This window comes from Mustela erminea, chromosome 5 (assembly GCF_009829155.1).
Source record: "Mustela erminea isolate mMusErm1 chromosome 5, mMusErm1.Pri, whole genome shotgun sequence".
Lineage (NCBI taxonomy): Eukaryota > Metazoa > Chordata > Mammalia > Carnivora > Mustelidae > Mustela > Mustela erminea.
This window is the reverse complement of record NC_045618.1, coordinates 108,891,087-108,911,451: the sequence shown is the minus strand read 5'-3', so window position 1 is coordinate 108,911,451 and position 20,365 is coordinate 108,891,087. Positions and strand designations below refer to the sequence as shown.

Genomic DNA, 20,365 nt, shown 5'->3' with positions numbered 1-20,365 from the left:
ACATTCAATGAGCAACTCAATGGCGAAGTCCTCATGGTCAAACAAAGTCCAGGGACCACTTAATGATGGTCTACTCTGAACCTGTATGTTTGTTTGAAAGCACGAGCCAAACAAGGACAAATGAGGGCACAACAGCACATCAGGTGGAGGTGAAGGGCACTTTCAAACCGAAAAGTCCATTTAAAACAAACACACAGGATGCCTGGGTGGTTCAGTCAGTTAAGCATCTGCCTTCAGCTCAGGTCATGATCTCAGGGTTGTGGGATCGAGCCCCACATTGGGCTCCTTGCTCAATGGAGAGTCTGCTTCTCCCTTTCCCTCTGTCCCTCACCCCACTCATGCTCTCTTTCTCTCTTAAATAAATAAATAAAAATTTTTTAAAAATTCTCTGTAAAACACATATTTATGCTGTAATTCACAATCTTATATGCTATAACTCACAACCTGCTTCAAATGCAATTCCTAGAAAGCATGAGCTCTGGCAGAGGACTGAGGCTCGGCCTCAGGCGTAGGGTTGGCAGGATGTAGGGTCTGTTCGAGAGTCCCCTTCTGCCTCTGCCCGGTTCTCTAGACCCTGGACTGGCCCAGCCCCACCACCCAGGCTCAGAATGCCTTACCGGAATCTGAACATTCCTCAGACCAGTGCTCACCTTGAGCAGGTGAGAACCTGGACGGGAATGAAGTGACAAGATTCCTTCAACTCTGTGTCTTGAGAGAAAAAACAAAAAATGTGAGTGTAAGTTTGGACAGAGAGCAATAACGCCCTCAGGCTCCCGTCTCAAGGAACATTTATTTGAGAAGAAATCAGCAGAGAAAGACCATTGCTAATACAGGGCCTCACTTCCAAGATAAACTCTACCACCTTAGCTGCATTTTTTATCTTTTTCCTATATAATACTGAGAGATATGCACACCCACTCTTAATCTGAGACCAGATTCCCCAGGTTCTGGCAAGGAGATTACCAAGAGCACGCATTTACCAAGAGTTTGCAGAGGGGTAGGCAAACTTTGCCTTTCTGACACAGAGGAAAATGTGGGTGTCTCCCATACCACTGTTCTTTCTATACTCTCCTGAAGAAGCCTGACAAGCACATAAAAAAGGAAGAACTTGAAAATCCAGCTGATCATACATTTTTTCTAACCATCTGGGCTTCTGTCTCCTTTTCCCTGTCACTAGGATGGCCTTAATAGTATCTTTAAACAAGCTAATCTCTATCATTCTGCCTACAGGACAACAGTCCTCTTTTGCTATGTAGAGAAGAAAACTGCAACCTCTGTATTGCCTTGGGTTTAAGATCCAGTCTTGCTCCCTTCCCTCTAATGCCTCCGAAACAGGTAAGTTCCTTAAAACTAATGACCAAAACAAAACTAAACAAAACAAAAACAAAAAACTTACCAACTGCCAGTACTCTCATTTTCATCGAATCAAAAATTATCAGTATTTTGTGATTTGTAGTTTCTTGGAATCCAGGAACTTAGTGGTTAGTACACATTCCTCGTGTCAGTTGCTGTGTTAAAGGTTGGGGACCAGCAGGAACAAGAAAGTTTATGCATACAGATTCACCTTCAAAGAAAATAGAGTCTACATAATTCTATTTGAAGGCACCAATGCCTTATAAGAGGCTTCATGGAGGGGCACTTGGGTGGCTCAGTCATTAAGCATCTGCCTTTGGCTCAGGTCATGATCCCAGGGTCCTGGGATAGAGCTCCAAATCAGGCTCCCTGCTCAGCGGGAAGCCTGCGTCTCCCTCTCCCAATTCCCCTGCTTGTGTTCCCTCTCTTGATGTGTCTCTCTGCCAAATACATAAATAAAATATTTAGAAAAAAAAAAAAAAAGGAGGCTTCATGGAAGGCCACTGACTACAGGATCCCTTACTCTATTAGGACCAAACTATTACTTTCAATGTCTGCTCAGGAAGTCACTGTGTGGTAGAGAGGAAGAGGAGGTGGTGGGGTGACTGAAGGCCTATCCCATCCTTCGTGGAAGTCTCGGGGAAGGATGGCATCTGGTTCTCTAGGAGACCCACTCTTGGCACTGAAGAGAAAGTTTTGGGGAGAGTGGCAGGAGGCAAATGTTGGAAAAAGAACAAAGGCAGATGAGCTTCTCAGAGACAGCCCAGCCAAGAACCCAGGGGGGTTGAACTTGGCTTAGGAGGGTTAGTGTCACACACTCAAAGCAGCCTGCATCGCTGGGCTGGCAACTTACCCTCCACATATTCCCCCCACCCCCGCCCCGGGGCCAGGACCCTGACACAGCCCTGCTGATTTGAGGCCTGACGCTGCAGTGTGGCCAAGTTCCTCCTGCTGACTCACGGGAGACCACAGCAGTGCGGAGAAATTCCATGATGAAAGATGATATTCCTGACATTTCTCTTAGCTCTCAAATTTTCCAGCAGATTTTCTTGAGCAGTCTTTCCGTCTTCCAAACTTTGGAGGGATGGCTCAATGTTTCCAAAGTGAGGTGGAAAAGCTCATTTGTGGTTGTAAAATTCTAACACTGCCCTCATTTTCTCTGAGGGACCCACAAGGGGAGCTACTGAAATGGAAGACTGAACCAGGCCTCATGGGTATTGATTTGGAGCAAAAGAACACCTGGGGCCTTTGGAGGAAGTTAATTAGCGGCCAGGGCCAAATGGAGTGTGGACAGTTCCTGATGGTCTGGCCTTGGGCTCCTTGTTTTTGTTTTTTAAACTGAACTTTAGTTGTGTAGATGTCTGCATTCTATTTGGCTAAAACTCTGTGACTGGAATGTCCTCATCAGACCCTATTCTGAAGCTCTTTCAGTATAAAATACATGAGCTGTTCAATAATGAAACACGTGGGGAGAGGTATCTGTCTCTTTCATTTCCCTTTTCGTTAGCTCTGTGGAGTAAAACTGAAAATGAAAAACTTACTTATCTCCTTCCACGTAATTTTCACAAATGGTGGTTACTTGTACATCTTTATATGTTTGCACTGGACACCTGCTTCTGGTGGGCTGAGTCCTGGCCCTATCCTCCTCACTGTGACATCCTAAGACACAGAGTAGGTCTCAGTGAATATGTGTTGCCTGAACAGATGAATGGCTGACTGGACGCATGGATAAACAAATGAGTGGAGGCCCATAAGGTTATGATCATAAATTTATATCGCATGGAAATACATTAAAGCGTCATGTAAAGGAAGTAAACCATGAGACTCCAGGAAAGGAAGTGTGCCCCAGTGTGTCTTTGATACCAAGACAGTGATGTACACTAAAAAAGGCATTGTAAAATAGTCAGTTCCTACATTTCCAACTCATAGAGTAGGAGCAGATAGTCTCTGAATGGAAAATGCTGGGAGAATTCCCCTCCTACAGAAGGGGGCCCCCTCTCAGTTTGTAAAAATATCCTTTTTCCTTTGGTTCTACCATGTCACGGGGGTGGGGGTGGGGGAAGCCATAGCATGTGGACACCTCTTTGCAGGGTGACTGTGCAGTATACTGTCCAAAATGGGACTCTGCGGATGAAAGGGGGTCTGGGTGAGGAGGTCACAAGACCCAACTGGGACTTCTCTGGGCAAACTAAGACATGGGGGCTGATGATGTCTTTCCCCAGGTCAGTGAATCAAAGTTGAAATTCGGCTTTTGTTGAAAGTACTTGTTCTTCATTGAATTCTTCTCACGGTGAACTCCTTGCTGAGTTTTTAATCTTGAGAATTAATTCTCAGAAAGTACGGTATCTTGAGTTTCTCTGGTAAATTGTCAGTTCTAGAGCTGAACTCTTTAAATACAGTGTGTCACAGGCCACCCTTTCTAGGTTATAGGTCAAGGGAGATACCATGGAACTATCTCACGCCTGGTAATAAGCCCTCGCCTCTCCCTCTTTTTGGATGAACACGGACTTCTGAGGGAAAGTGCTTCTTAACATATTTACTTCCTCTGGTGGTGCCACAGCACAAAGATTACCCTCAGCCTTCCTGGCCATAAAAGCTTCAGTTTTTCCCATTCTTGCTGCCAAAGCTGAAATGCCAAGAAATGCTGGGAACTGTGATTATACACACTTCATATTTTACATTCTGAAACCCCAAGGAATAAGCTGTGGAGAACAGAGTCCTGTTTCTTCAATGGTAGCGGAACAGATACTGCACTCAAGCTCCGTCCAGTGGGGCCGAGTATTTGCATGGGGAGAAACAAACAAAGACCTCACAGACTCTTCCAGTCTGTGTATACCTTCCTGGCATCCGCGGCAGGCCTTGGCTAACTTTTCTCATTTATTTCTTTTTTGTTGTTGTTATTTTTTAACTTTCTGAATTACTCAACCAGATTCTTCGGCGGGGGGGGGAGTGGGGGAATCACTACCCCACATAGAAGTCAGTCATAAGGAAACTCAGTTACCGCCTTTGACGGGTTTGAACCTGTCTGTTCACGGATGAGGAAACAAAACTCTACTGTTCTTTGGGCCCAAATCGTATCCCTTTCCTCTGTGGGGCAGTCAAGTGGCCGGCCAGCAGCCTGCAGATTTCACTGTGTCAAAATTGGTTTCCCCAGCTGTAAGTTAATTTCACGGCCACGGCTACGGCTCATTTTTCCCAATTCCACCCTCTAGTGTGGGAGTTAAAACAAACTAACACAAAAGCAAAATAGGCTTCCTTCCCGCCCTCCACGAATTAATGCAAGAGCCACAGGTACCCCGGGAAGGGCTGGCAATGACAAGACCTGTTCTTCCAAAGGGCGAATGTCCTGACTCACTATCACCTGCTGTCCTCTATTGCTCATACTCCTATACCTTTGTCAAAGGAGTGTTAAAATCCTCACGAGGTGAACTTGGGAGGGGCAAGGCTTCTTACTGCTTGGATTAAAGGAAGATTTAATACTCGCTTCTTGCTTAATTTGCACGATTTGGATGCCTCTACATGTTCCCTGTGTTCCAGAGACCGCAGCATACGCAGGGTTTCTCCTCCTCCCCTGGGGCAGCGCTCGCTCCACAGCCTTGCAGAGAAAGGCTGAGAAGCTCCTGGTAGACCAGCAAGCCCCTTGTGCGGGAAGGCAGGCACCAGCCAGCCAGGGTGGAAGTTATGTGCTGCTGCTCCTTAATCCAGTTATAAATAACAGCTGATGCAACTGCTCTACGTGTAGGGCTGGAAATAAATTTCTCTTTGTGGCTATGTAACTGCAATAAACTTTTATAAGCCTGTTACATGATCTGAACAAACCAGCACAGTTTCTCTAACAAGAGCAGAATTCTTTGCAGGTTTGAACCCTCACCCACACACCCTTCCCTGAAAAGAAAAGGAGGCTCAGCTGCTACCTTTTTTATACTTTAGAGCTGGTCTTTCTAAAGACTTAGGAAAAACCTCTGTTCTTCCAGTGTATCCAATAGCACCATTTGTCTTTCCACAGGGAACAGTCAAACACGGAGCTGGTATACGCACAAGGCAATTTGTGAAAGGACATATAGGAAATGGGTAACTGCTTGCCTTGAGAAAAACAAACTGGGAGGCAGGATTTAGCATCCCTGTAATCTTTTTAGAAGAGCTATACATTTCTCCTTTTTTTTTTTTTTTTAAAGATTTTATTTATTTATCTGACAGACAGAGATCACAGGTAGGCAGAGAGGCAGGCAGAGAGAGAGAGGAGGAAGCAGGCTCCCTGCTGAGCAGAGAGCCCGATGCGGGGCTCGATCCCAGGACCCCGGGACCAGGACCCGAGCTGAAGGCAGAGTCTTCAACCCACTGAGCCACCCAGGCGCCCCTCTCCTTTTTTTTTTTATCACATGTATGCATTATGTCATCTAATTAAATGACACTGACATTCCTCTCCATTTTCTCAGATTAAACAATGCCTTGTTTACACCCATTGTCATATCACTTTTCTCTCCCGGTGCATTCCCCCAGACATGTGTTGGCTCACTTGCTAGAAATAAAAGCGAAATGAAGAAATAAGAAATAATGCTATGTCCTGCACCAGAAACTGAGGGATACCAAATGAAAAAGAAAAATCAAAGCAAAGTTCCGGATGCGAGCCCTGACAGAGCCATGACAACTGAGAGAAAAAGTATGCGTCCTTTGGCTTTTTACTCTGTGCTCTCCTGGACATCCTGGACAACACCCCTTCCCTCTGACAATTCCCTCTCAGGCCCCATCAAGAGATTTCTCCTCATCTTTGGTGTATCTCCTTTTGTTTTCTCTTATTTCTTTAAAAAAAAATTGTTCTCAAAAATCACAAGAGTAACACAATCGCACCACCAGCAGTGATACGATATGAAGACACATAAAAAATTAATAACCGGGGCACTAGGATGGCTCAGTCGTTAAGCATCTGCATTCTGCTCAGGTCATGATCCCAGGGTCCTGGGATCAACCCCCACATGGGACTCACTGCTCTATAGGAAGTCTGCTTCTCTCTCTCCCACTCACCCTGCTTGCATTCCCTCTCTTGCTATGTCTCTCTGTCAAATAAATAAAATCTTAAAAAAAAAACCAAACCACAAAAACTGTCCACCCCATCCCAAAGAGCTTTGTTTCCGTTCTTCTGCAACTTTCCCCACACATGTATCTATGTTCAGATGGCTTTTGCTACTTCTTTAGTACAGAAAAAATGGGACTGAAATGAGCATACATACTACTCTTTAACTTCTTTCTTTTTCACTTATTTATCTGTCAGGGACAATTTCCTGCTACCCCCACCTCTCGCCATCCATAAATGAAGATCTAACTCATTCTTTCTTTTCACAGTTGCACAGAATTCCACAGAATGGGTATGTCATGATTGGGCTCAGTCATTTCCTTACTGAATCTGCCCATCTCTTCAATGGATTCACTGTTCCAAGTTTTTTTCCTAATCACTTTTCCTCCTTAGAACTGATAACGTGCATGCAGCATTAACTGAGACCAGACCATAAGCAAGCCCTGCGAACTGAAAGCTCACAGTAATCCCCGGGACAGGTGGCACTGTTATGCCCATGCTGTATATTAGGAAATGAAGACTTAGAGAAATTAAGAGTTTATCTGGAATCACAGAGCTGGTACAGGGTGGAAGTAAGCTTCCAATCTGAGTTTGATTCCAAAGCCTTGCACTTCCCTAAAGCCAATACTGCCTCATTCTCATACTGCTGCCATGCAACCAGACTAGAGTCTGGTCACCGTCTCAAAGGTTAGCCTGGCATTTACGACTCTGAGATGGATCATTTGATTAGGAGTTCCACAGGTCTCTCTAAATTGAGGTGGTCACATCTTCGTCTCCCCAGGCCCACACCTGGGCTCATTCCATGTCTCATCTCTGGCAATTCACCCTGGAGCAAGGCACTGATCGACCTGAGTGAAAAGTGCCCACCTTTTCAGAGCGGACAACAGCCAGGGGCCCCTCATTCCTGGGTTCACGACTATCTCCTCTGTTTTATGTGCACAAAGAGGCTGACGGCTATACTATAAAGGTAGGCAGGCATTACATTCTTTTAAGATCTACATGGAAGGAAACCTTGAATGCTCTATCTTGACATCCTACAACTAACTTCCCAGCATGACTGCTACTCCAATAGTCAGCATGAACAAAATTCAATTAAAGCCCAAATCTGACCTGGGAGAGGCAACACGAATGTTCATATACTATCAATTACTACTTCAGATACTTCTGGTTTGACAAGAGAAGAATATAACAAGTCAACTGGATATTGCTCAAGAATCTAGAATAAAAAAATTACACGGATGGCTAATGATTGCTCAGAAATCAGTGACTGCAACAAGAGAGCCAGAATAAATGACACCACATCACTAGGATTTTCCTTCTTTGACAGGTAAACTACACTGGAAGATCCAGATTGCTTTCAAATATCTGAAGGGCTTTCTTGTAGAGATCTGCATTTTTCCCCTTTACTCCATCAAGGTCCAGAACCAATGAACAGATGATACAGGGAGACCCTGTTCAAGCAAGTATAAAAGTGAAATTTCTAACAGTCATAGGTGCCTAGAAGTGGAGGTAACAAGCTACTCTCTGTTTGGAGGTGCTTAAGCATAGAAAAAAAGGACCACTTGGGAGGTTGTTAAACATTCATGCTTTGAAAGAGAAGAGCATATAACATTGAACTCTCTTCCAACTGAGACTCTAGAATTTTATCAGTGGGATATGGGAGAGGTAAGTTTTGATGAGTATCAAAAATGGTGTAGCATGGCGATTTTGTATGTGAAAGAGAAGGTCTGAATGGGTACTCTGGAGGCTAGAGGAGCTGTGCCAAGGGAGGAAGGAGAACCGAAAGGCCACACACACTGCCACCTCCCCACCGTGTGCACCACGCACACACCTCCAGACCCACATCACTCAGTGATGTCATTCTCCAGAGTGTGCAGCAGCTTGCCTGTCCGTTTTCACTCACTTCTCTTTGCAACTGAACCCCGAAACTCATCAGTGTCTGAGCGTTTTTGTCAAACACTAACAGGCCACCTGCACCAAGTTAGGAAGTCTCCTAATACATAAAATTCGACATTTGCAAGGCAATGGAAAAACATCCGCCTTCAAGCACACATTGCAGACCATGTGTCTATCAAGACAAGACCTCTTATCTATCAAGAGGCAAACTCTCCGCTGGCTATTTATCCTGCCAGGCTTAAGTACTGGGATCTAGGAGAAGGATTTGGTCTTAACACATCTGAAAACATAGCTCCAAGACTAATACACATGGCTCAGTGAACTGAAAGATTCACTGATTAGGTGACACAGCCGTCACCTAATCCTCAGCTGTTCCCTCACATCAGTCCATTGCATTTTCAACTCCAGCAGGTGCTACTCTCATCTGGGTTGAAATCATTTCCATGTAGATTTTGCACTGTCAAGCCAAGTAGTTGCAGAGCGCCTTGCTTAATGTAATAGAAGTCATTAAAACACTGAATACATGTGTAAATGAAGGGACTGTATAGACTGTTTACGTGCCCCTCCAATTAGTGTTGAAACCCTAAGCTCATAATGTGATATTTGGAGATAAGGCCTTTGGGAAGTAGTTAGAGTTACATGAGGTCAGGAGGAGGGGGCCCTCATGATGGGATTAGTGCCCTTGCAAGAAGAGATTCTAGAAAGCCTGCCTCTTCTCTTTCTCCTGCCTTGAGATGGAGCAGCAAGAAGCTGTTGTGACAACGTGCAGGCCTTTTCACTGAGCAGAACCTCCAGGAATCCAGTTCTAGGGAAAGAATCCAAGACTGATCCAATAGATGGATCCAACAGATAAAATAGATTATAAGACTATACATCATTATTAATAATAGTAAATCAACTTAAATGTACTATGAATTAAGTAGGCCCACCTGACAGACCATTCTGCATCACTTAGTATTAGTTAAAGATGAATGGATAAAGAAGATGTGCTGTATAAATACAATGGAATATTACTCAGCCATCAAAAAGAATGAAATCTTGCCATCGTCAATGATGTGGTTGGAGCTAAAGAATATTATGCTAAGCGAAATAAGTCAGAGAAAGACAAATACCATATGATTTCACTCATATGTGGAACTGAAGAAACAAAACAGATGAACATAGGGGAAGGGAAGGAAAAATAAAATAAGATGAAAACAGAGAGGGAGATAGACCATAAGAAACTCTTCACTGTAGAGAACAAACTGAGGGTTGCTGGAGGGGGGGAAGGGTGGGAGGATGGGGTAACCGGGTGATGGACATTAAGGAGGGGCCTTGATGGAATGAGTGCTGAGTGTTACATTCAACTGATGAATCACTAAATTCTATCCCTGAAACTCATAATACAGTATAAGTTAACTAAATTGAATTTAAATTTAAAAATTTAAAAAAAGAATGTAGGCAACTTTAAGGGTAAGGGAAAATGGTTATAACATATTAAGTAATTAAAATATCAGGTTAAGAATGTTTATATAGTATGACTTCAACTTTTTTCCTTTTTAAAAAAGTAAACACATTTAAAAATTTTAAGAAAATAGATCAAAAGAAAACTGGTTATCCTTCAGTGGTAGGTGTAGAGGTTATTTCATCTTTATTTTTTGTATTTTAAATTTTCAACAGTTACTGTATGTTACTTTTATAATTAGAAAGGTGAGAATAAATTTTATTTAAAAAATTTAAAATACAGGGGAAAATCATTGCTTTCATTAATGAATATATACACCATGAAAACGACATGCATGTTTTTATGAGTAGAATAGTTTTGTACAGCCTAGTTTGAAGATACAGCCCCTTAAACTTTAGGGTGTAATATTCAGTATCTTACACATACTACAGAAAAGTGACATCACCGGGTTTCCTACCTCACTCTACAATGTCCAGTTTATAAAATGAGTGTGAAAAAGTTATTACCTTTACTTTTAGCTGAAAGGCATAAAACTTGAAATTGATACACAGTGAAGTCCTCTGAATAGAGCAGACAGAGCGAACGTAATTCTGAAAGGGATTAGCATCACCTTAAGCAAAAAGCATACAACTTCTAAGTCATAAAATATAGAGATGTGATAGAAGAAATCATGGCAGGGATCATTGCGGTTTCTCAAACTTAAGTACTGCATGGACCCTTTCTAAAGAACCTTTGAAGAAGCACTGACCAAGTCTTTTCCTATGAAATAACTTTCCTTTGAGAATTATAATCGCAAGGAAGAACTGTATCCTTATAATAGGTGAAAGAATTTTTTATATTATCAAAATGAAAATTCAAGTTTTAAATTTCTTAAAGAATTAGAACAAACAGTTGAAAACCACAAGGATGGATTCTCCAGTGCTCTTTTCAGTAAAGCAAATTCTCAGAAGGCTTTCATTTGCGAAAAGACACTACCTTCAATTCTGAGCAAATCATGGGTTTGGATTAGTGTAATGCTGGAGACAGACGATGAATGGGCCGGACAGGCGAGTTCCCTGCCCTCATGAAGCGGCCTGTATGCAGAGACACACAGGCCAGGAAAAGTGTGAGGGGGAGGGTATTACAGGAAACCAAGGGAGCAGACGGGATAGGAACCTAAGCTAGCTCGTGTTCAGGGGTGAAGAGTCTGGGAAGTTTCCTAGCGGAGGTGACTGAGCTGAGACCGCACAGGTTGACAGGACTTAGCCTGGCAGAGAAGGCAGAGAGCATTCGGTGCACCTGCCAAGACCTGTCGGTTGAGGGAACTTGGCATCTTCATGGATTCAGAACTGTCGTGGGGCTGCAAGAATTCCATCACATACTGTGTGACCTTGAACACGTTATTTTACTTCCCAGAACCTCATGTTTCCTTGGATGCGTAAAACTGGAATAATTCCATTTGCTTGGAGAGATGTCCTAAGAGGTTACAAATTCATTAAGTAGAAGCTCCTTACAGAGACATTTATCCTTAGAGAGAAACGCTAAGTTCACGTGGGTGCTATTCTGTATCGCAGAACCAGCTGGGGTCCCTTCCCTCCACTCTGCCCCGGTGCACCCTGCTCCAGCCCACTCTTCTCTCTGCCACTCCTTGACTCTGCAGAGCACACTCCCCTCCCGATGGCTCTGTGTTCTTGCCATTCCTTCCACCCAGAATGTTTTTCCCGCAGATATTAACGCAGAGCTTGCTTCCTCATGTCCTTAGGTCTCTGCTCAACTCCGCAAATGTCCTGTTCTCCCTGAACCTTATCTACCCCTTACACCACTTTCGCTCCATAGAATTTATTGCCCTGACATTCAATACATTCACTTTTTGTTTATCTGACTACCTGGGCTAGAATTTGAGCTCCTTGAGAACATGGGGTTTTGTCTGATTTGTTTCCAGAGCTTAGCACAGTGCCTCACACATGGTAGAGGCTTAACACATATGTGTTAAAGGATTGAATAAACACCCCAGCTTGAGGGAAGGCCTTTCTTTGGCCCTCTTTTACTCTCTGGGGACCCGACATAAAGCTTTGCACTGAGTAGGCATTTCATAAACACTTCTCGAACTGAACAACTGAACCACTTTTTACAAATGTTCATCTGATACCTAAGGACTGAGTGACTGTATTTTTATCGCTTAGCAGATAAATCCAGGATTGTATTTAATTATAATGAAGCAATAGGCTGATCAATCAATTTGCTGTGGAGAAGAACAATGCTGGTGGTCTGATTTCATCAGTGAGTAGAATCAATTAACAGATTTATCCATTAGTTCCAAAGAACCACAGTCCCTGTTGATGCAAAAGGTCAAGTGCGGATGAGGTATGCCGGGATCAATATTCTGATTTAATAAGTACAGAAAGTGAAGTACAGAAACAAAATGTTTCAGAATTTCTTTCTGCCATTAATCTGGGTCCTTTGAGAAACTGCATTGCCGGGACTAAGCTGCCAGGAGATGGGCTCCAGTAATGGTCCAAAAAAAGTTCTTGAATCTCCCCTCAAAATGAAAAACCAAAAATTTGCTTCAGTACCAGAAAAGGTAAATCCCTAATGAGTTCCCAGCTGCTCCCCCCATACATTAGAGAGCTGAAATTTAAACAAAATGCAAAAACATAGTCTCCACGTCTTACAATCTGTCCCGTATGCTCCGGGGCCTCTTTAGGAAACTACCTTAAGGATTTAGGGTAAGTATGTGGTTAGTACGCTAACTATACACAATTTCAAAATATTGCTAAAATGCAAATAAAATGATTTGGTCTGAAAGGAAATCACAAATTTAGTTTCCTATAAAAAGACCAGTCTTGAGTCTGCTTCTCCCTCTGACTTTCTCCCTTCATGCTCTCTCTCTCAAATGAATACATAAAATATTAAAAAAAAAAAAAAAAAAAAAAAAAAAAAAGGTGCCTGGGTAGCTCAGTTGGTTAGGCGACTGCCTTCAGCTCAGGTCATGATCCCGGAGTCCCGGGATTGAGTCCCACATCGGCCTCCCAGCTCCATGAGGAGTCTGCTTCTCCCCTCTCATGCTCTCTCTCACTCTCTCAAATGAATAAATAAAATGTTAAAAAAAAAAAAAAAAAAAGACCAGTCTTCAGAGGGTTGATATTTATAAGCTACAACTCCAATTTCAGTCAAGAATTCTTGAGGAACTGTCTTGAGAATAAATTCAGCCCAAGCCTCTGCTACAAAGAAAACCCAAATTGGGGCACCTGGGTGGCTCAGTGGGTTAAGCCTCTGCCTTTGACTCAGGTCATGATCTCAGGGTCCTGGGATTGAGCCCCGTGTCAGGCTCTCTGCTCAGTGAGGAGCCTGTTCACCCCCCCACCCCCACCCCGCTCTGCCTGCCTTTTGCCTACTTGCGATCTCTGTCAAATAAAGAAAATCTTAAAAAAAAAAAAAAAAAAAAAGGAAAGAAAACACAAATCAGTTGATAGCATATATACAAGGAATAACTTCTTATATTGACACGGCATGTTTCAAAGAGCTTTCACACTTTCACTTTCATGTGATCTGAGCTTCATCTATACCCTGCAGGGAAGCCATGTAGTGCACAGACAGGCAAAAGGGCTCAGAGCACTCTGCAACCTGCCCACATCTCCCGGACCAGCAGGAATCAGGGCTGGGTCTGGCGCCCACATCTTCTGAAAACCAAGCCCAGCATTCTTTCAGTTGAAAGCACAAATAAGTGATCCTTTTCTATTCCCTTATAGCACTGTAATTTAAATGGAATTGCACTTTAGCTACACTGACTCTAAATGATGCAGTGTATCAAAAAATTTTGCAAGCCCCAGAGCCAAATTTAGGCAGATTTATAATGGGGTCTAGTTTCCTAGGGTTCTGTCCTTGGCTCACCATTCCATTTAAGACACTCTTGTTGGGTGATATCATCTGGTCCCCATAATCTGAACTAAGAGCTATGTCCTGATGACTTCTATGTATTCCAGCCCATCTTTTTCCTCTGAGCTTCAGACTCATATCCACCTGCCCATTTCACATCTCCATGGGAACGTGTCTCAGGTACCTGACATATTATTTTTCTATGTCTCATCATCTTCTGCTTCTGCCAAGATGTCTTCCTGCGCTCATGATCTCTCCAGATAATGGCAGCATCACGCGTTCAACCTTCTGACTGAACACCTAGAAATGACCCCAGGTTTCTCCTCCACCTCCTGGATCCACCCAGTCACTAAGGTTTGACTGCTGTACTTGCTCATATCTCTTCATCTTACGCCCTTCTCCTCAGCCCTCCCACCACCATCTTGGTTCAGGTCCTCATTATTATCTAACTTAGAACACTGCAATAGTCTCAAATTCAACCCCTGCTGCTACCCACATGTCCATGTCTGTATGCTCCCTCCCCCAAATAAATATGAAGCGTAAGTCCACTCAAGTCAGGAAAGCTGCTGGAAACGCCTCAAAGATTCTTCTTCACCTGCTACCCAAACCCAAATTCCCTGGCATGGAATTTCTGTCTGACACTGTGAGTTTCCTATCAAATAACTATCCTGCCCCCTTTTTCCTTAATAAGAAAACCCTGGGGGTGCCTGGGTGGCTCAGTAGGTTAAAGCTTCTGCCTTCGGCTCAGGTCATGATCCCAGGGTCCTGGGATCAAGCCCCACATCGGGCTCTCTGCTCAGCAGGAAGCCTGCTTCCTCCTCTCTTTGCCTGCCTCTCTGCCTACTTGTGATCTCTGTCAAATAAATAAATAAAATCTTTAAAAAAAAGAGAAAAAGAAAATCCTGATCTGTGGCTGGAACATGGCCACATAATGATTTCCTAGCCTTCACTGCAGCTTGGTGTAGTCATGGGACCAAGTTCTGGCCAATTCCTTGGTAATGTGTGGAATTTCAGGCTCTTTAAAGAGAGCTAACTCAGCTGGGAGATGTGTTCTTTGTGCTTCTTACTGCCTGGAATGAATACAGAGATGACTCTGGAAGCTTTAGCAAACACCCTGGGCCACCAGGTGGCCTTAAAGATGGCTAAGCAGAAGAGATAGAAATCTCGGGCCCCAAATGACTCCATGGAGCTTTCGTGGCACAGCTGGACTGCCTACTTCCAGACTTTTTATGGGAGAGACAAATACATTTCTAACTTGGTTGAGGCACCATCATATCCCATTTCCTATTACAGGCAACAGCACCCAATTGTAAGTGATACAGAACTCAAATATCTCAAGAATGTTAAGCTTTTTCATAGCTTTGTTTCTGCCAACCCCTGGAGCTTTATCTTCCACCAGAGCTCCAAATTTAAGTTCCAAAATTCTTGTAGTTTTCCACTCCACCCACGTACTCACCATGAATTTTCATGCTTCTCAACTTCTGCTCAAGCTTGCCCCCTACCTAAATACCTTATTTCTGTTCAGGTTTAACTTCCATCACCTTCTACAGAAAGTTTGCCTAAACCACCACGTTAGGGTAAGTGGCCCTTCTCTGTGCTCCCATAATATGCCGGGCATACTCCAATTCTAGAACCCACGTGCCTTTGTGGGCCATCTCTCCCAATCCACAGAAAGAGCCTCAAAGGGCAGATACCACATCTATTCCTTTGGTATTTATATCTCCTAATAAAAGTGGGAGCTCAGTAAATATGTTCTGAGCTCAACTGCATTTTCCTTACTGAAATAAGAGTGAACAGTATCAAATGCCTCCAAATGTCCTAATTAGCTCCTCATGTCAGCAGTAAGTTAAAGGTTGAAACAAAATATTCTAACAGTTTTATTTTTCCTTTTTTTCCCCTGGGATGGAAAACAAATTATAGGTGAAAACATCCACTCTGAGAAGCAATTTACTGTTTGGATATTTCAGACTTGAAATTTCCTCATCTATAAAAGAGAACTTGGCATACTCAGAGGCCTCGTCTGGCTCTAGTATTTTTATAATTCCATTGTTGAATATAAACGTATAAAATCGGACACAAGGAACTCACTGTGAATGGATGATTTGTTCCTCCAGCAACTGGCAGCAAAATGACCAGCCTTACCAAACTTTTAAATAAATTACTTACAAGGAGTGTCTAACGAAATCTTGAAGTCATCAGATGACAATGAACACTCTAGGATAATGAAATGCCTATTATGGGAGGCTATGCCTCCTAGACTCCAAACTCATTGGCCTCCTTTAGAGCCCCAGAACTTGCCATGCTTCCTCCTGATACTGGGAACCGGCATTTGCTATTTCTTCTGTCTTAACTGTTCTTTCCATCTCTCTTCACTGGCCACCTCAGCTCAAGAGTCACTTCCTTAGAACACTCTTCTGTCTTTCTCTGACCACACTGAATTACTGTATTAGAAGTTCTCCCTCATTGCAATGCTCTCCTCTTCTTCACGGCACTGGCCACCACTGTGATTTTCTATTAGTATGATCATTTGATTGATATCTTTTTCCCTCACTAGACCACACCCTCCTCAAGGGAGTATTTTGGTTTTACTCATCATTGTACTCATATCCTTGGCAGAGAGTTGATGCTCAATAAACACTTGCTGAAGGGAGGAGGAAAGTGGCCAAGTTTCACTGGGAGAAACATCCAGCCATTCTAATAAGCTGGAAATCCTCTGAGTTCTCCTTCACATTTTTGAAAAATGATCTTGAAGCCACTTTCTGGTGACAGTGGAAGGACAGGCACTGAATGAGCAATCGTGACAAGCTAAGAGAAGCAGCAGGAATGTGACTAAAAACATTTGGAGTTTTAGTAACAATCCTAGGTAAGGGCTCACAGACAAAATCGAAAGCGAAAAGTTACCAGCGTATGGAGAATCCCATGGCTAGTGCATCCTAAAGAAACAAGGGCCATATTGGAAAAAACAAATGATGATTTGTCGTTGTTTTCACAGCAAGCAGATCAAGGAAGAGTAGACTTACTTCTTGGAGAAGAAATGATTTTATTAAACGGCAAAGAGAGAACAGAGCTCCTAATCTGGCTTTCATCTTTATCTGAAAGGAAGATTTTTCTCACTAGAGTGAGTACAACAAATAAAAATATTGAAGTGAATTCCGATATAGGTGAGGTAACAGTAAGAGTCCAAAATTCCAGGCTCAAATGAAAGACATTTGAGGACCCTGACATTCTGCTGGTAAGAAATACTTAGGAGTGAGAAGTTCCCGGGAGATGGGAATCTAACAGATGTTGTAACAGATGTTATGGTTTCCAAGAGGGGGAGAGGTAGATATCCGAAAACAGTGACTCAAGCATGTGATAGTCATCATTGACTGACCCATGCACAAATTGGTTGGAAAATAGATTAACTGAATTCATAGACATAGGAGGAATGCTTACAGAGGTGGCTCTCCAAACAAAACTATGCTAATTTCAAATCACACAGGTGTCTGAAGTCAGCAAGGCATCTGATGGTCCTGAATGATATCCTTGATAAACAAGAGTCAGATGATATTAAAGACTGGTAAATCCCCACAGCTCCAGCAGCTGTTTTCAGAGATTAGCTTAACAGACCTTATCTTGGAGGGAGCTCTTCAATCTTCCCAAATTCTGAGTTTTTAAAAAAAAATAGTCAAATGAGAGAGAGACTGTTCTCTGAAACTGAGGAGAACTCAAAGGTGATTTTCTTTAAAAGTTCATGTGCTACATTAAGCATACATGTAAAAGACAATATATTTCAGGTCTGGAGCCTTTGTGGTTTAGTTCCACATCTGGACAATGGGACAACAAAACCACCACAGCAAGCACGTGGGGCTTTAGGAGGAAACACTGATTACCATGCACATAGCATGCCAAGAAGTACAAAGGGCACAAAGTGACCAGACTCATGGGTTCCAAGTGTGTATTAAAATGTACTATGTTCAAGTGTCAATGGTAAGGAGGAATCAATACTTGAACCGTGCTCTTCTATAAAGGCTTTTTCACGAAATATGTTTTAGATACATTCTATGCCTTGTCAAAAACGGCAAATCCACTATGTGCTGGCTGGCTTTAGGGGTTTGGGGTTGAAATGTCAGTGATGGCTGAATTCCCCTTTAATACAGATTATGAAACATGATAGAAAATGGGGTCCTGTAATGCTGCAGGGCAGGTAAATGGGATGCATGCCCCTTTGTCTTCTAACTTTTCTGTAGGACTTGACTCTGAAAAAAGTCAACAGCCGTTGTAAATTATTCATGAGCTCTATCTGGGCTTCCAATCAGCCAACAAGCCCAGGACAAAGGAATGAATAGTCTTTTTTTCCCCTTAGCAAAGTGGCTCATTGACTGCTTACTTCCCAGCCCTTTTTTCTTGGTCTCTGGGCCATGGCAGCCCCAGACCTTCCAACCAAATGCAAAGGCCCAAACCCTGCTCTTGCTCTATCTCCAAGGAACTGGGCTTCTATTCCTCCATGAAATGCAAGTGAACACATCTGAGAATCAGGGTCAAGCGGAAAAGCACAGAAATGTAGCTGGCCTTTCTCCTCTCACATAAGGCTTGGCTGGCTAAGAAAGAGAAGAAGGTCAAGGAGCCTAAGGAACTTCTAAAGTCCTAATGGACAATGACTTACCCATGGTACCATCTTTGTACCTTGCTGAAAAATAAAAACCTGCGCTGACAACAAACAAACAAACAAACAAACAAACAAATAACCACGCCCCTATAGGCATACCTCAGAGATACTGCAGGTTCTGTTCCAGACAGAGATGTATGAAAAAAAGTAAATCCATTTTTTGCTTTCCCAGTGCACAGAAAAGCTATGTTTACGCTACACTGTTGTCTATTAATTGGCAGCAGCATTATGTCTAAAAAAAAACAATATACGTATCTTAATTTTAAAATACTTTATTGCTAAAAAATGCTAACCAGCATCTGAGATTTCAGCAAGCTGTAATCTTTTTGCTGCTGGAAGTTCTTGCCTCTGGGATGATGATTCCTGACTGATCAGGGTGGTGGTTGCTAAAGGCTGGATTGGCCGTAAAAATTTCTTTAAATAAGGCAACAATGGAGTTTGCTACATTGATTGACTCTTTCTTTCGTGAACCATTTCTCTGGAGCTTGTGATGTGATTCGATAGCATTTTTATCCACACTAGAGCGTCTTTCAAAATTGACTCAGTCCTCTCAAACCCTACCCCTCCTTTATCAACTAAGCTTATGTCCTATTCTAAATCCTTTGTGCTTATTCCAACAATCCTCATGGCATCTACCCCTCATGGAGTAGATTCCATCTGAAAAAACCACTTTCTTTGCTCATGCAGAAGAAACAACTACTCATCCATTCAAGTTCGATTATGAGATCGCAGCAATTAGTCCCGTCTTCAGGCTCCACTTCTAATTCCAATTCTCTTGCTATTTCCACATCTACAATGATTTCCTCCACTGAAGCCTCAAAGCCTCAAGGTCATCATCCATGAGGGTTAGAAGCCACTTCTTCCAACTCCTGCTCAGGCTAATATTTTGACCTCATCCCATGAATGTTCTTAATTGCATCTAGAATGGTGAATCCTTTCCAGAAGGTTTTCAACTGACTTTGCCCAGATCCATTACAGGAATCACTATCCATGGCAGCTATAGTCTTTATGGAATGTATTTCTTAACTATTAACAATTGAAAGTCAAAATGACTCCTTGATCCATGGGCTGCAGAATGGATGCTGTGTTTGCAGTCAACGAAAATAACATTCATCTCATTGTACATCTCCATGAAAGCTCCTGGGTGACCACGTACACTGTCAGAGCAGTCATATTTTGAAGGGATTCTTTTTCTCTGAGCAGCAAGTCTCAAAAGTAGGTCTAAAATATTCAGTAAACCATGTTGTAAACAGATGTGCTGCTACAGAGGCTTTCTCATTCCATTTATAGAGTCTACAGTCAGAGTAGATTTAACATAATTCTTAAGGGTCTGAGAATTTTTGGAATGGCCCATGAGCATTGGCTTCAACTTAAAGTCACCAGCTGCACTGGCCCCTAACAAGAGAGTGAGCCTGTCCTTTGAAGCTTTGAAACCAGCATGAACTTCTCTTTTCCACCTCAGAAAGTCCTAGATGATATCTTTTCCCAAAATAAGGTTGATTTGCCTACATTGCAAATCTGTTATTTAGTGCATTCTCCTTCACTAATGATCTTAGCTAGGCCTTCTGGACAACTCACTGAAGCTTCTGTATCAGCATTTGGGGCTTCACCTGTACTCTGATGTTTATGGAGACGGCTTTGCTCCTTAAGCCTCAAGAACCAACCTCTGTGCTCCACATCACTCGGCATCAGGGAAATACAAATCAAAACCACAATGAGATACCACCTCACACCACTCAGAATGGCTAAAATTAACAAGTCAGGAAATGACAGATGCTGGCAAGGATGTGGAGAAAGGGGAACCCTCCTACACTGCTGGTGGGAATGCGAGCTGGTGCAACCACTCTAGAAAACAGCATGGAGGTTCCTCAAAAAGTTGAAAATAGAGCTACCTTATGACCCAGCAATTGCACTACTGGGTATTTACCCTAAAGATACAAACGTAGTGATCCGAAGGGGCACCTGCACCCGAATGTTTATAGCAGCAATGTCCACAACAGCCAAACTATGGAAAGAACCTAGATGCCATCAACAGATGAATGGATAAGAAGATGTGGTACACATACACAATGGAATACTATGCAGCTATCAAAAGAAA

At 42.8% G+C, this 20,365-nt stretch overlaps 1 protein-coding gene and 1 long non-coding RNA gene across 2 annotated transcripts in view; both read right to left on the bottom strand.

The window, feature by feature from the left end:
- PRKCH (protein kinase C eta) overlaps positions 1 to 20,365 on the bottom strand; it is a 225,956-nt gene that overhangs the window by 46,782 nt on the left and 158,809 nt on the right. The gene's annotated exons all lie outside the window — the stretch shown is intronic.
- LOC116591484 lies at positions 1,799 to 20,338 on the bottom strand. Its single transcript, XR_004286019.1, has 3 exons — positions 20,328 to 20,338; positions 6,327 to 6,332; positions 1,799 to 3,860 (listed from the first exon to the last, which is right to left on the bottom strand). It is a non-coding gene; the product is annotated as an uncharacterized LOC116591484 (long non-coding RNA).